General features: G+C 40.7%; 1 protein-coding gene across 4 annotated transcripts in view; it reads right to left on the bottom strand.

The window, feature by feature from the left end:
- AIMP1 (aminoacyl tRNA synthetase complex interacting multifunctional protein 1) overlaps positions 1–12,712 on the bottom strand; it is a 35,134-nt gene that overhangs the window by 21,330 nt on the left and 1,092 nt on the right. Inside the window, exon 1 of one of the 4 annotated variants that reach the window (XM_033060545.1) lies at positions 12,540–12,629. The exons of the other annotated variants lie outside the window; for them this stretch is intronic. The gene's annotated coding sequence lies outside the window, so the exon portion shown is untranslated. Of the gene's footprint in view, positions 1–12,539; positions 12,630–12,712 lie in introns of those variants that run through there. 4 annotated transcript variants of the gene reach the window in all.

Raw genomic sequence — 12,712 nt, 5'->3', positions numbered from 1 at the left:
GCAGACTGGAAGTATGTTTTCTTTGGCTGACCAAAGTATCACTGCAACTAGGCAACTGTTGTAATTCATGCCACCTTTTCTCATCTTGGAGAATACAGATCCATGCTTTATAAACCCAATTTCTTCTTAAAGGTTTCTCCTAACTTTTGATAAATGTTCTAGGCCTGAGGCTGTCAGCATTCTTCGGCTAAGATTTAAAATACCTGATTGATGACTTCACATTTTTGTAGAAAAACTTAAGGTCCAGTTTTCAAACCTCTGAAAATTTAAACTATAGAAAAAATCCAAACTAAAACACAGGAGAGCTACAACTAATTAGTTTTGAGATCAAGTCTTAGTTTTGACTTGATCATCCCACACTTCACTATAAGTAATGCAAAGAAAATCTAACGGCAGTTCCCCATTTGCCTTAGAAAGCAATGGCCTGAAACACTTTGCTACAAATTTTCAATCAAACAGTTTCTGTGCTAGGACATTTGGAAATCAGGTATATTTAGTAACCTTCATGCACTTATTACACATCATTACCGCAGAAGGCTGGGTATTCCACTGGCATTATACCTGTTATACGTTTGTAAAACACAATAATGGCTTTATACCCATATATCCCTTCTCAGGAAATGAAGTTCCAAAAGATCATGTGATTCCAGGCTTTAACAGACAGAAAATAATCAGATTTATTTACTGGAAATGCAGGTTTTCCACAGTTTCATGTGCGGAAAAATATAATTCCTTAATTTAAAAAAATCCTCAATTAAAAAAATATAATTTCTCAATCAAAAAAAGTAAAATCTGGAGCTGGTTCATGAACAGTTTCAAAAAATGTGCCTTTTAATAACCCATATACAAATAGGCAAAGGTATCAATAATGAACAATATAATGCTGAGAAAGAAAACAGAAGACTTTTAAGTATCAGATACTTCTGCATTGCATTACTATCAAACCCATCATGTCCTTCCTATAATGGAGAGAAGAAAGACATAGTGCACTGTCGCTGGTTTGGCATTGGTCAAAGCGCCAGTGCACCCACTATAATTATTTACTCATTTCCTGCTGTGAGACAGGATTAGGAGGAAGGCAATACAGGGTATAAAGAAAAATTTATTACTAGAACTATAAGAAAAAATAACAAGAATCACAATAAAACTTTAAGAGCATTTATCTCCCCCCATAACTTTTTTCTTTCACACTGACTATGTACAGAAACAAATCAGTCAGTTTTACCATCTCTAAAATAGTCATTCACCAATTTACGTAGAAGAGGAGACTTCTCCTCAGTCTAAAGAGATTTTCTCCACAAGAAAGAGTTTTCTCTTGGCCTCGATGTCACAGTGAATCAGCTGCCTGGGAGAATGGAAATCTGATCACTTCCTCGAGTAGCAGTCTTCCCACGACTGTTATTGAGGACCATATCAATTTATGGGGCATACTTTAACGATTATAACAGTTCAAACAAAAGCCCTCTTCATTTTGAAAAAAAGAGATCTTTCTTCTCTTTCCTGGTGGGGCAGCAGGGATCTTCATCTCTTGTCTTCATTCAAACTTCTCATAAGATCACAGCCACTTCAACATCTGCTTACTTTAGCACAAATGCCTCTGCTCATGTCTACAGTTAGAACATTTCATTCACTTCATAATGCATTCCATGAGTTACAGGGAAAAAAAAGAGTCTGATATATCAACCATATCTTCTCCATAGCCTTACAAGAGGATTTCAGCCCAAGAGTGAAGGATCTCCATCAATCCCTTCCATCTGGGACCTGACTCTACTGACCTTGGTGTCCTCATGTTGTTTCTCTGTATGTCTATCTCAGTCCTTTTCTTTCACTCAGGAGAGAGAACAAAGTGTCTGCCAGTCTCATTCTGGGCAGTGAAAGAGTTCATACCTTGCCCAGGACTGTGATCTCTTCTGGGCAGCGACCAGAACCTATTTAAGATAGAGTCTTTTTGGCAGCCACACTGGGCTGGACTAGGATCTTAGCAGGGGCCCAGCCAGCAATAGTGCTGTGTTGCTTGGCTGCATTCCATTCTGGGGGGGGGACCCCTGTCACCAGGCTGCAGGGGGCTGTGGCAAGGCAGGCCTGGCCTGGAGCCGCTCCAGGGATGCGTGGACCCCCTGGCTCAGCCCGGGCCAGTGGCAGGGCAGGGTTTTAACGCTAGTTAGATGTTCAGCTGAGCCACAGGCCCCCTGGCCATACTGAGGGGGAAGGGAGGGTAGGATCTTATCAGCTGAGCAGACTGCTTCCCCCTTCCTATCCGGGCCCTGGCCAAAACAGGGCCCTGCGTCAGAGCCCATCAGCCCTGCCTGGGCTCTGCGGAGGGGCTCAGGTCCGATGTCACCTCTTAGGCAGAAGGAAGAAGGGGCACTTCCCAGGCTTGTTCATTTAAAATGAATATCCACAGAGGCGTGCCCAGCTTTCACAGTGGTTTAGTAAGTTGTCAGTTCTCAAAAACAATCACTGATTGTTTTTTTGTCAGACATAGAGGAAGCTCTAGATGCTCCTCTCAGAAAACAATCATTTCCATGGGTTGTCTTTAGTGCAATCCGCACACGGCACTTACAATTAAATACCGTGCTTGAGGCATGCACATATCAGTGAAGATTTACTATCAGCTCATCTCTCTTTCAGAAATAAAGTCTATTGTTAGCTCTGTAAGGGAAAATTGTATGTTTCCTGCATAGCACAAAGTTCACACATCTAAAAATACAATCCAAGGCCTTAAAGCAAATATGCGCAAGTATTCAAAGTGTAGATGCTCACCCAGGTCCCGTCTCCCACATACAGCAAAGGAGACCTATCAAAACATTTTTGGCAGAACAATGGAAAACACTTGAAAAGCAACAGCAAAGTTAAGGAAAAAAAATACCCAGCCAAACAAAAAACCCACAAATAAAATGACCCCCACAAAACATGCAAACAAAATTCACCCCCAAAAGAAACAAAAACAATCCACAAAAAAAATTTAAAAGGTAAAAAAATCCCCCAAAACAAAACAACCTCTAAATCCTCAACCCCAAACCAGAACTGGTTTGTTTTTTGTTTTGTTTTTTTTCAAAATTTGAGCAGTATTGGTAGATTGTCATATAAAAAGTTGAAACCTAAAAATTATCAAATGAATAATCATGAAACCTGATTTCTGACTCTCAGTACTAGACCAGTGATTCCCTGCCAGATACCTAGATTTGGGCACTACAAAAGATCAAACGATATTTAAACTACTACCTTGGTCTTTTTGGAAAAAAAAAACAAACAAAAAAGGTCTTTTTAATATGAACAAAATGAAATTACAGCCTAAAATGTTAATACGGTGTTACAAAGTATGGCAGCACAGTTTTAGAGATTCATAACTGCAGAAAGACATCAGATCTCTTGTCTTCCTTTCTCCCCAAATTGTGATTGCTGTAACTGGGGCTTTAAACAGTCAAACAACCAGGTTTTTTTGTTTTTTTCCTTTAGCTTTTTAATACAATTTATTATGTATTCCCTATCCATAAGCCTCCATGTGGTCAGTATTGAAAGGAATTTGCCAAGCACCAAATTAGTAGGCAATGCTGCACATTGTTGCTATATGCTATTTCAATTCACATCTTTGGCAGTGACAAAGAATAACTCCTTTGCAGCTTTTCAAACACCCAAAATGTCTAACACAGTCCATCCAAGTAGGAATGTCAGCTCTGTGGAATGATTTGCTGGCTCTGGAGACTATAGTCTAACCCTTCTGGCTGCCAGATAAATCAGGCTCAATCCCAGCTGCAGACAGGTCCTTTTAGTAGTCCTAAGAGCCTACCCCTCCCTATTTTAAAGTGCTGTAAACAGTAAAAACACAGAAAACTGAACTTTTTCATATTGAAAAACACTGCCAGCATGAGATTTTTTTAAACATATGATTAACAGCACACAACAAAAAGGCGTATCCACTGTTACCAATTTTGAGGCAACAGAAGTTACTTAGTAATGACTATTTTTAAACGTGAAGACAAGTCTGCCTTGAAAGGGAATGATGCACTAAAGTTACAAGCAAGTCATAGCATTAATGAGACAGGTAAAAATCAAATCTATGAGAAGCCATGAATAAGGAAGTAAGGCATACATTAAAGCATATAGGGTAGAAACATGACATTGACTGTCCTAACTTTCATTAAATGGATGTCTTGGATTGATATGGTAGAGATCATTAGAACAGTCAGAAGTAAATATCATTTTAGTATTTTGTTTAATTTGCATTTCAAGACTTTAGTTGATGCCACATGGTATTCATTAACTGCATCATACCTTAACATGCTACAGCTGCAACACTCAAAAGGTTCAGAATACTTGCAGCTTCATTCACATCCCTGATGTAAAATTGTGCTAACTGTCTACTCAGGAGAAGTTTCTACTAATGTTTGCCTCAATCAAATTCTGAATCAACTTTGTGTTTCTTTCCCACCTCTGAGGCAGACACTCCAAGGACTAAACAAGCAGAGGACAGGATCACCCTTAAGGAGTTCTGTCCAAGTTAAGAGAGCAGTCAAGATTTGGATGCGGTCTGTAACAAAATTTACACCTTAATTTACTAATCTGAGCAGTCTGCCCAGCAACAGCCAAGGACGGCTCACAACACAGCTCAAGGAAAGCAATTTCTTTGCACGGCTTGACTGAAGTCTCACCGGGTTCCACACCCACTGCATCTGCCAGGTTCCTGCAAGTGCCCTAGAGATTCATCTGGCTATGCTTTGTAGTGCAGGCTGCAGTTTAAGTAGGAGCTCATATGCCAAAACAGTTGGACAGCCTTATGTATTTTTCAACAATGTTTATCTTTTGAATCCCACGGCATTAATATTTTAATAATACTATCAAAATCTTTCAGTAAATGATCACCACGTGCACAAGAATTCCCACAATAAATCCATTATGGGAAAGATGCAACACCCACAACACACTGTCTCATTTCTTTTGACTGTAATCACCGATTTCCAAACTCAAAATACATTCAGGTCTTTGGAACAGAAAGCTTACATCAAAAACAGACAAGGGTTTTTGTTCATTTTTGGTTATCTTTCATTTTGTTGGGTTTTTTGTGGTTATATATAGATGTGTGTGCACATACATATAAAATAATACCATATATTAAAAAGTATTTGCTATTCATGTCTTAAAGTATCCTCATAAAACTTCCCTGACAGGTGATGAACTTTTACAATTACAGACACACACATATGCCTATAAATTCAGAAATTTAAGAGGACTCAGCTGCATCTGGACAGTCTGCAAGGTCAGCATATGCCAACTCAAAGAATCTGTACTGTGGTTCACCCTCTAGGGTTTTTATACTGGGAAAGTAAAGTGAAGCCTTTAGATTACTGTTGTAACTACAGAGTAAACTACTCATAAATCAGAGAGAAGAATCAGAACTGCACTGAAATCTGCCTGTTGATGCCAAGTAGAACAGTTTCTTAGGCATTTTACTGATTTTTGCCAACTTATCCTAAAAAAAGTGAACATTAAACACTACCTCCTTAATTTAGAACAAGTACAGCAAGTTACAGAAAGGAAAAGAAATAGCTGTTTATACTCTCTCCCTAGGAGAAGTCTCAGTTGAGAACAAAGGCACATTTTTAAAATACCTCTCAAATCTGGTATTTTTCTTTAGGGTCTGTCACAGCAATGAGGATAAAAATTCTTGTCAAAAACCCTAGCTGCTAAGAAGACACTTCCAGAATATCTTTTCCTTAGAAACTTAAAGTTTTGGAATATCATTTAACAATGTATTTCATGTCTGCACAACAGTCTGCAAAATAACGGTTTTGGTTAGGTAGTTCACAGGAACATTGATCCCCCTGCTCCACTTCAGCTCCTAATGCTCTTAATATCTGAAACCTGTCTGCTAGTTATCTTACATAGTCCAAGTGTGTTAAAAAAGAATATTGACATTTACTACTTTCACATTAATATCAGCTTTTCTACATGTAAAAGTAGTATCTTGTAGCACAGCTAAAGGAAAACAGGATTTAACTATTCAATTAAAACAAGTGTGCATGTTAAAAATAGCAATTATTTACTCACAAAAGCACTGAGCAGACCTCATGCAGATGTATTTCGAAAGCATTCGTGTCCTCTAACTTCACACACATTAGTAGCTGCTTGTATTTACTGAAGCATAAAGTTTAGGCATTTTTTACATGGGCCAAATAAAACCTGAAGAAAAAACTGAAAACATGCATGTTTGGGTGCATGTCTGTGTGTAATCAGTGCAAGAATAATGGCAAACATCTTTTAATGGAGTGCAACAAAGCTGTCAAACAAAATTTTCAGGGTAAGAGCAGTCCTTGATGAACTTCAAGCCTGCAGCTGCAGCACCTTATTTACACAGAAAAAAAAACCCCTCCCCCCACACATCACAAAGAATTGTATTTTCCAATGCTGAATTTACTCACATAATAGAATAAGATGATATTTTAATGAAAACCCATAAAGATACTAACTAACCCTGTGCAGAGAAAATTATTTATTCAGCTGTGGAATGAAAAGTCTAAATGAACTTCTCTATCTAAAGTGGTCTGTCAACTAATCCTCAGAAATCTGAAGCAGTTTCATGTCGCTTCAAAACCATGTGCCAGCAGTACCTAACATTCTTTGTAGTTGTATGCAGTGAGAAGCACTTGGCATTCAAAGCTTTTAAAACTCCTAGGATGAAAATTATTTCCCCTCTTTTAATGCTGATCTGTGCAGTGGAAAAAAAAAAAAATCACAAAAGCAAACTCACTCCCTGTGCACTCATCTTGGATATTGAGAGGGCTGATGTCAGCTATTAAGACTGATAGTCTCTGACAGAAGAATCCTCCAAGCAGCTTTTGGGGAATAGCCATTTTTCATTTATGGATTCAAACTACATAAACAAAAGAAGTTTTAAGACAAGTTAGCTAAATTCTAAATTTGCTGTGTTCCAAATTCTTCTTTTAAAAATCCAGTATTTTTTAAACAGCTATTTTCAATTGACATATGTTGGTTTAACATCTTCTAAAGTGCTAATTTGCAGGTAAGTTTGCAAAGTAAAATGCAAAGGAAAAGATATGTGTGTGCCTAGTTCTTATCACAAGCATTATTTTATAGAGGGTCATTTGGATGTGAAACTACAGTAATTTCACGAATACAAGCCGCACCAATTTGACCAAAATTTTGGTGGAAACCCGGAAGTGCGGCTAATATTCCGGGGCGGCTAATCTATTAACAAAATTCTAAAAGCTGCCAACACGGAAGTGAGAGCCCGCGGCAGCCCCAAGCCAAGCTGGAGCCCGGCCGGCCCCGGCAGAGGTGGGAAAGCCTGGCAGAGGCGGGGCCAGCAGTGTGGGGGCGGGCGGCAGAGCCTGAGCCAGCAGGGCGGGGCAGGGAGGGCGGCAGAGCCTGAGCCAGCATGGCGGGGGAGCCCGGGAGAACTGGGGCTAGCAGTGCAGGGGAGCATGGCAGAAAGCAGGAAGGCCGGCGGTGGGGCTGCCTGGCAGCGAGGGAAGCCCAGCAGAATCGGGGCCAGCAGCGTGGGGGAGCCCGGCGGTGCGGGGGCCTGCAGTGCCGGCCAGGGCGAGGAAACGCGGCGGCGGTGCAGACGGGAGGGGGCGGCCGGCGAGCCTGGTGGCGGCGGTGCGGCAGCCCTGCCGGCGGGCGAGCGAAAGCGGCGCTCGCGAAAGCGCCGCTCGGCTCGAGCGAAAGCCCCCCGCTCGCGCTCGCGAAGGCGCCGCGCGAGCCGCCGACGCGAGCCGCCGCCGCGAAAGCGCCGCGCTCGCGAAAGCGCCGCGGCACGGCGGGCGCGGCGCTCGCGAGGCGCGGCGCAGGGCGAGCGAAAGCGGCAGCGGGGCGAGCGAAAAGCTGGCAGCCGGGGCGGGCGGCGAGCCCGGCGGCGGCAGCCTGCCAAGCCAGGGCGAGCGAACGCCGGCAGGCGGGGCGGTGATGACGGGAGAGGGGGCCAGCGAGCCGGCGGGCGGCAGCACCACCCGGCCAGCCCCGCCGAGCCGTGGCGCTGAGCTGGGCCACCCGGCCCCGTCGGCAACCATGAGCGGGCCGAGCCTTCCTGGCCCCGCCCGAGCCAGTAAAGCCCGCTATGCCGCGATCCTGTTACTAATTGGCCAATTTGTGAAAGCTGCGCACGGATTCTCGCGACGAACGAAAGTGCGGCTAATATTCGGGGTGCGGCTTATCTATTGACAAAGACAGCAACATTGTCGAGGCACCGGGGGTGCGGCTTATAATCCGTGCGGCTTGTATTCGTGAAACTACTGTACTTACCCACTGTGATGCAGCAAGGGTAACTGAACCCCTAAGAAAAGATTAATTTCCCTGGGGTACAATTCAGCATCATATCCTAGCTGGCAACAGTGACTTCCTTAGTGTGTGGCTGTTGCCAATTATTAGAGCCCTTGACACAGAAGGTTTCCAGTCTTACAGTAGAGTAGGACTAGCAGATGTGTTCACAGTTGTGAACTTAGGGTCTTGCCTCCAAGCAGCTGCCAATAAGCCAAGTGCAATGCCTCTTGCATGCCATGCACCAGCTCCTGCACTCCTGGGGGAACAGCAGTCCCCAGGTGCCCCAGACAGATGAGCTGCTGAAATGATCTGTCCGCTTATCCTGAGAGTCTGAAACAAGATGCCACTACAAAGCTGTATATTAAACTGTAACTGAGAAACACTCTGGGATAGAAATCAGATCCAATAGCCATGGACAGTTTCCGAGAGAGGGTCCTGAAGTCACAGACTAAGCTTTACACTATTAATTTGTACTCAGCTATGCTGGGAAAGCTCCTGATGAGAAGGAAATGGATATAGAAGTCTTCTATAATAGGTAGTTTTATGCCAAAAGATTGAAGCAAATGACCTTAAGAAGACATGTGCTAACTTGAGGCAATTTTTGATGATGTTTAATACGTTACCAGCTGCCAGGAATTCAATTTTCCCTTAATCCAGAATAGAATCTGTCAGCATTTCAGAATTCTGAGGAAAGAATGAGTTCTACACAAATTTTTTTTAGCAGATGATGATTAAAAACAGTACATAATGTTTTCTAATACTAATGTTAGTTTAATCTTTCCTCTCTACAGTTCTGGAAGTCAAAGAACAGTTTCTAGACTGTTAATTTATATTAAGTGCCATAAGAACTTAAGAATTGAGAGCAGTGAGGTACTGGTTGAGGTTGCCTAGAGATTGATCATAAGCAACTGTTCCCTAGAAAGAACAGGAATCTGGCACACTGAACTTTGTAATCAAGATTGACAGCTACTGCCATGCCTAAAACCAGTTATAATTGCCCAGAAATTTCTAACAGTACTGAACTTAAAAGCATTTGCTAGAAGCACAGAGCAAGCTCAGGCACGGAAGTTTTCCTATTTAAATGTAAACATGGATGTTTGGAAAGTTTAGGAATAATCAAATGGACAATCTCAAAACATTTGGAGCCATCATGCTACCCAAGCAAACTAGCACTATTTACTAAGCTCAAAAAACCACCTTCTTTTGTTTCATCCATCAAATCTATTCTTCTGACTGGAACCACAGGGGCACTATTTTCAGGAGAAAAATATGTCCTTGCAATATGTTTCACACTTTTTATGGACTTCACCATTAGAAAACTTTATGGCTCAAAAAGCATAAAGGCAAGTAACAACTCAATCAATTAACACAACACTACACCACAAAAACTGCAGAGAATGATTTCTCACCTGGGAGTCTAATACCCTGCCACACCGGTCTGCTCCAGTTTAAAGCAAAAAAAAAGGTTCAAACTTCTAACTGCTCTAGAAAGCAAGTGTGAGGGACACAGGATGGAGTAAGGGAGAAGCAAAAATTTTATTACAGGTAAATTGCCTCAGATGCTCAAGAGGCTGCCCAAGCAATGCTCATGTTGAACCCATACGTACTCAAGACCCCCTACAAATGGCACAGGAGATTTGCCTTTGTCAGATTCCCCTTTCCTGTCTCTCAACTTTTTCAAGACACTTCAAAGAAGATCAAAAAGCTTGAAAGAAGTGCAGTTGTTTAGTCTACAGAAGAGAAGATAAATGGGGGACCTGGTCTTGTTCTTCAAAGACAAAGTAAGTTGGTACGAGAATGGGACTAAAGTGTTCACCAGGTCTGATGCAGACATGTAAAAGAAAGCAAGATTTAAGTTTTGGAAAACTTTCAAGTAAGAGTAATAGACTGAACAGGCTGCCTTTGGAGGCTATGGAATATCCATCACTGGAGGTTTTAAAACAGGCTAGGCAAATATCTGTCAGAAGTGATTAAGTTACAGTAGACGAGAAGATCTTTTGCTCCTCTTCTGCTAAGGTCTTTTTGTTACACCCAGTGTTACAAACCAAATCACATTTCTGTCTTTTACACGGCTGTGTTTTATTTAACTTTAAAAACCATGCAGTAAAACCTGCCCTTCTGTGGTATTTCCACATATTCAAGTGTGTTTATTTGGGACAACGTAACAGACATCAAAGATCTGTTAAGCGTGAAAGCAGGATAAAAAAAACACCTGTGAAGTAAAATACCAATGCATTAAATTTACAGTCACTCTGAATAAATTGATCTTTAACATCATAATGCAGACAGCACTGCATTTTTTTTTTTTGTTCGAGAGAAAAAATTGTTCAACTAATGACTTACTGATCTGCAGTCACTTTAAGATTTTCCTTAAAGGATTTTTTTTAAAAGAAAGCACTTTCCCCAAGCACAAATAAGTATAAAATTAAATATTAAAAAATATTAATAGAAAAAAGCAGAAGGCTGCTTTGAGAAGTATCCAAATCTTTTTTAAACTATATTAAATTATTAGTAAGGACGGCTTCCATCACACTGGAGGAAAAAAAGCCATCAGTGACCTTTTTCCTCCCCCTGCTGTTTGATACTTATGTAACCATGGAAATGAAAAATAAAACATTGATTTCCCCTCACCCCAAGCACGACAGGAAACCTTAACAACCAAAATGTCTCTTGGTAAAGGTAAGAACCATTCAGGTAACTGTTAAGAAGAGCACATGGGTTTCTGGGGGTCTCTGCTGGACTGACATCATATAACTCGTACCACGCATACCAAAACTGTTTGCTTTGCTCACATCTCACGTTCCTATCAGCTGCCCTGCCTGTGCGCTGACTCCTCCTTTTTGTCTATGTTGGTTAGCATTTGACCTTCTTTAGTTTTTAGGTAACACTCCCTTAGAAGAGACAACCATTAATTAATAGCTGTGACATAAAGCAATCAGATCATAATCAGGAATGTTAAAAATATTATAGTTGATATCAGATTTGTCTTTCTGCACACCTGACCAATCCTTCTAATGACAATTGTTTTACATTATTTTTATTATATATAGCTATTTCCCAAGTATGTTCATGGAGACTTGTTAAGTATGTGGGATTTGTAGGCACACAAGAACTCAATTCTTATTTTCATTCTTGATCTAGACAGGTCTGGGATAACATTTATCTCCTATTTTGCATCTCACTATGTGTTTTGTCTTGTAAAATCAGGATCCACCCTTCAGTCTGTTTCAGAGTAACATGACATTCATAAAACTATTTATTCTACTTTAATGGGGAAAGGGCAGGGAAGCTGAGAAACCGATAGGATTAAGAAAAGCCCATAGACTGTTTAGCCCTCCTTTGATAAAGAGGCCCTAGGTTAACCTGCCACTATTAAATTTGTACTAAATGAGAGTTACAACAATATCAAAGCTGTATCATCATACCTTTGTGCATTAAACTTATTTTTCAGACTGTTTTCCCACTCAAATATGCTTCATTATCAGAAGCATCAAGTATTCAAGGCTCTAGGCAACTGGAGTTCTATTATTCCAATCTGATGGACTATTTTAAGACTTGCACAAATTTTTTTAGCAACTATCCTTCTTCATTTGGTACCATTTTCTCCACACAATCCACTGCTTTCAGTCTGGAGAATGAGAATGTATTTCCTTCTCTCTTTACAATTGAAAGTGTAAAAGAAACGAAGATATCTACAGCAACGTATGGAAAATATGCATATAGCTACAAGAGGAAAATTCGTTACAGAGTACAAATTTACTGGAGATAGTTTTTAAGAATCATTTCTGCCTTCAACACCTTGCACCTTCAGGATTCAGTGCTGCTAAAACATCAAAGCAACTCAAAAATATATTGCTTAAAGTTCAAAGTCAAAATTACTGCAACAAGAATATTGTTAACAAGTGACAGGGCGAAGAGAGCATATTATGATGAAGCTGTATCGATAAGTAATGATGCTTGAGGCTACCTAAAAACATACAACACTCCCTCTCTGCAAAACTAAAGTAAAAATAACCCAAAACTAAAACCCACACTTTACTGACCATCTGTCAAAGTTATTTTTGTTACTCATTTCTAAGGCCTTAGACCTTTAGCAACACCCAGTATTTAAAAATCACGTTTAAGACTTTGCTTAAGGTTTTGCTTTGTTTAAGTTTTGCTTAATTTTATAGACTTCCTTTCCAACAGGTTTGCCAAAGGATGTAATAAATTTAAATATAACTGGAGGGTAATATAACAAGTGAATAGTAAGGACATACCAATCCAGGAGGCTGTATTTAATCCCTGCTGCCTCACCTTACCGCAGATTTCATGTAAATTTCCTGAATTCCAGAACTATTTGTGAAAACCAATGACTTCACTTAAACGAAAATAAAAATCTCCGAGCTAAAGAAACAGAAAGAGGAAGAGATGCAAGTATTACTCAGTTTGC

Source organism: Catharus ustulatus, chromosome 5 (genome assembly GCF_009819885.2).
Source record: "Catharus ustulatus isolate bCatUst1 chromosome 5, bCatUst1.pri.v2, whole genome shotgun sequence".
In the NCBI taxonomy this organism is placed as follows: Eukaryota; Metazoa; Chordata; class Aves; order Passeriformes; family Turdidae; genus Catharus; species Catharus ustulatus.
This window is presented reverse-complemented; position numbering and strand designations above follow the sequence as displayed.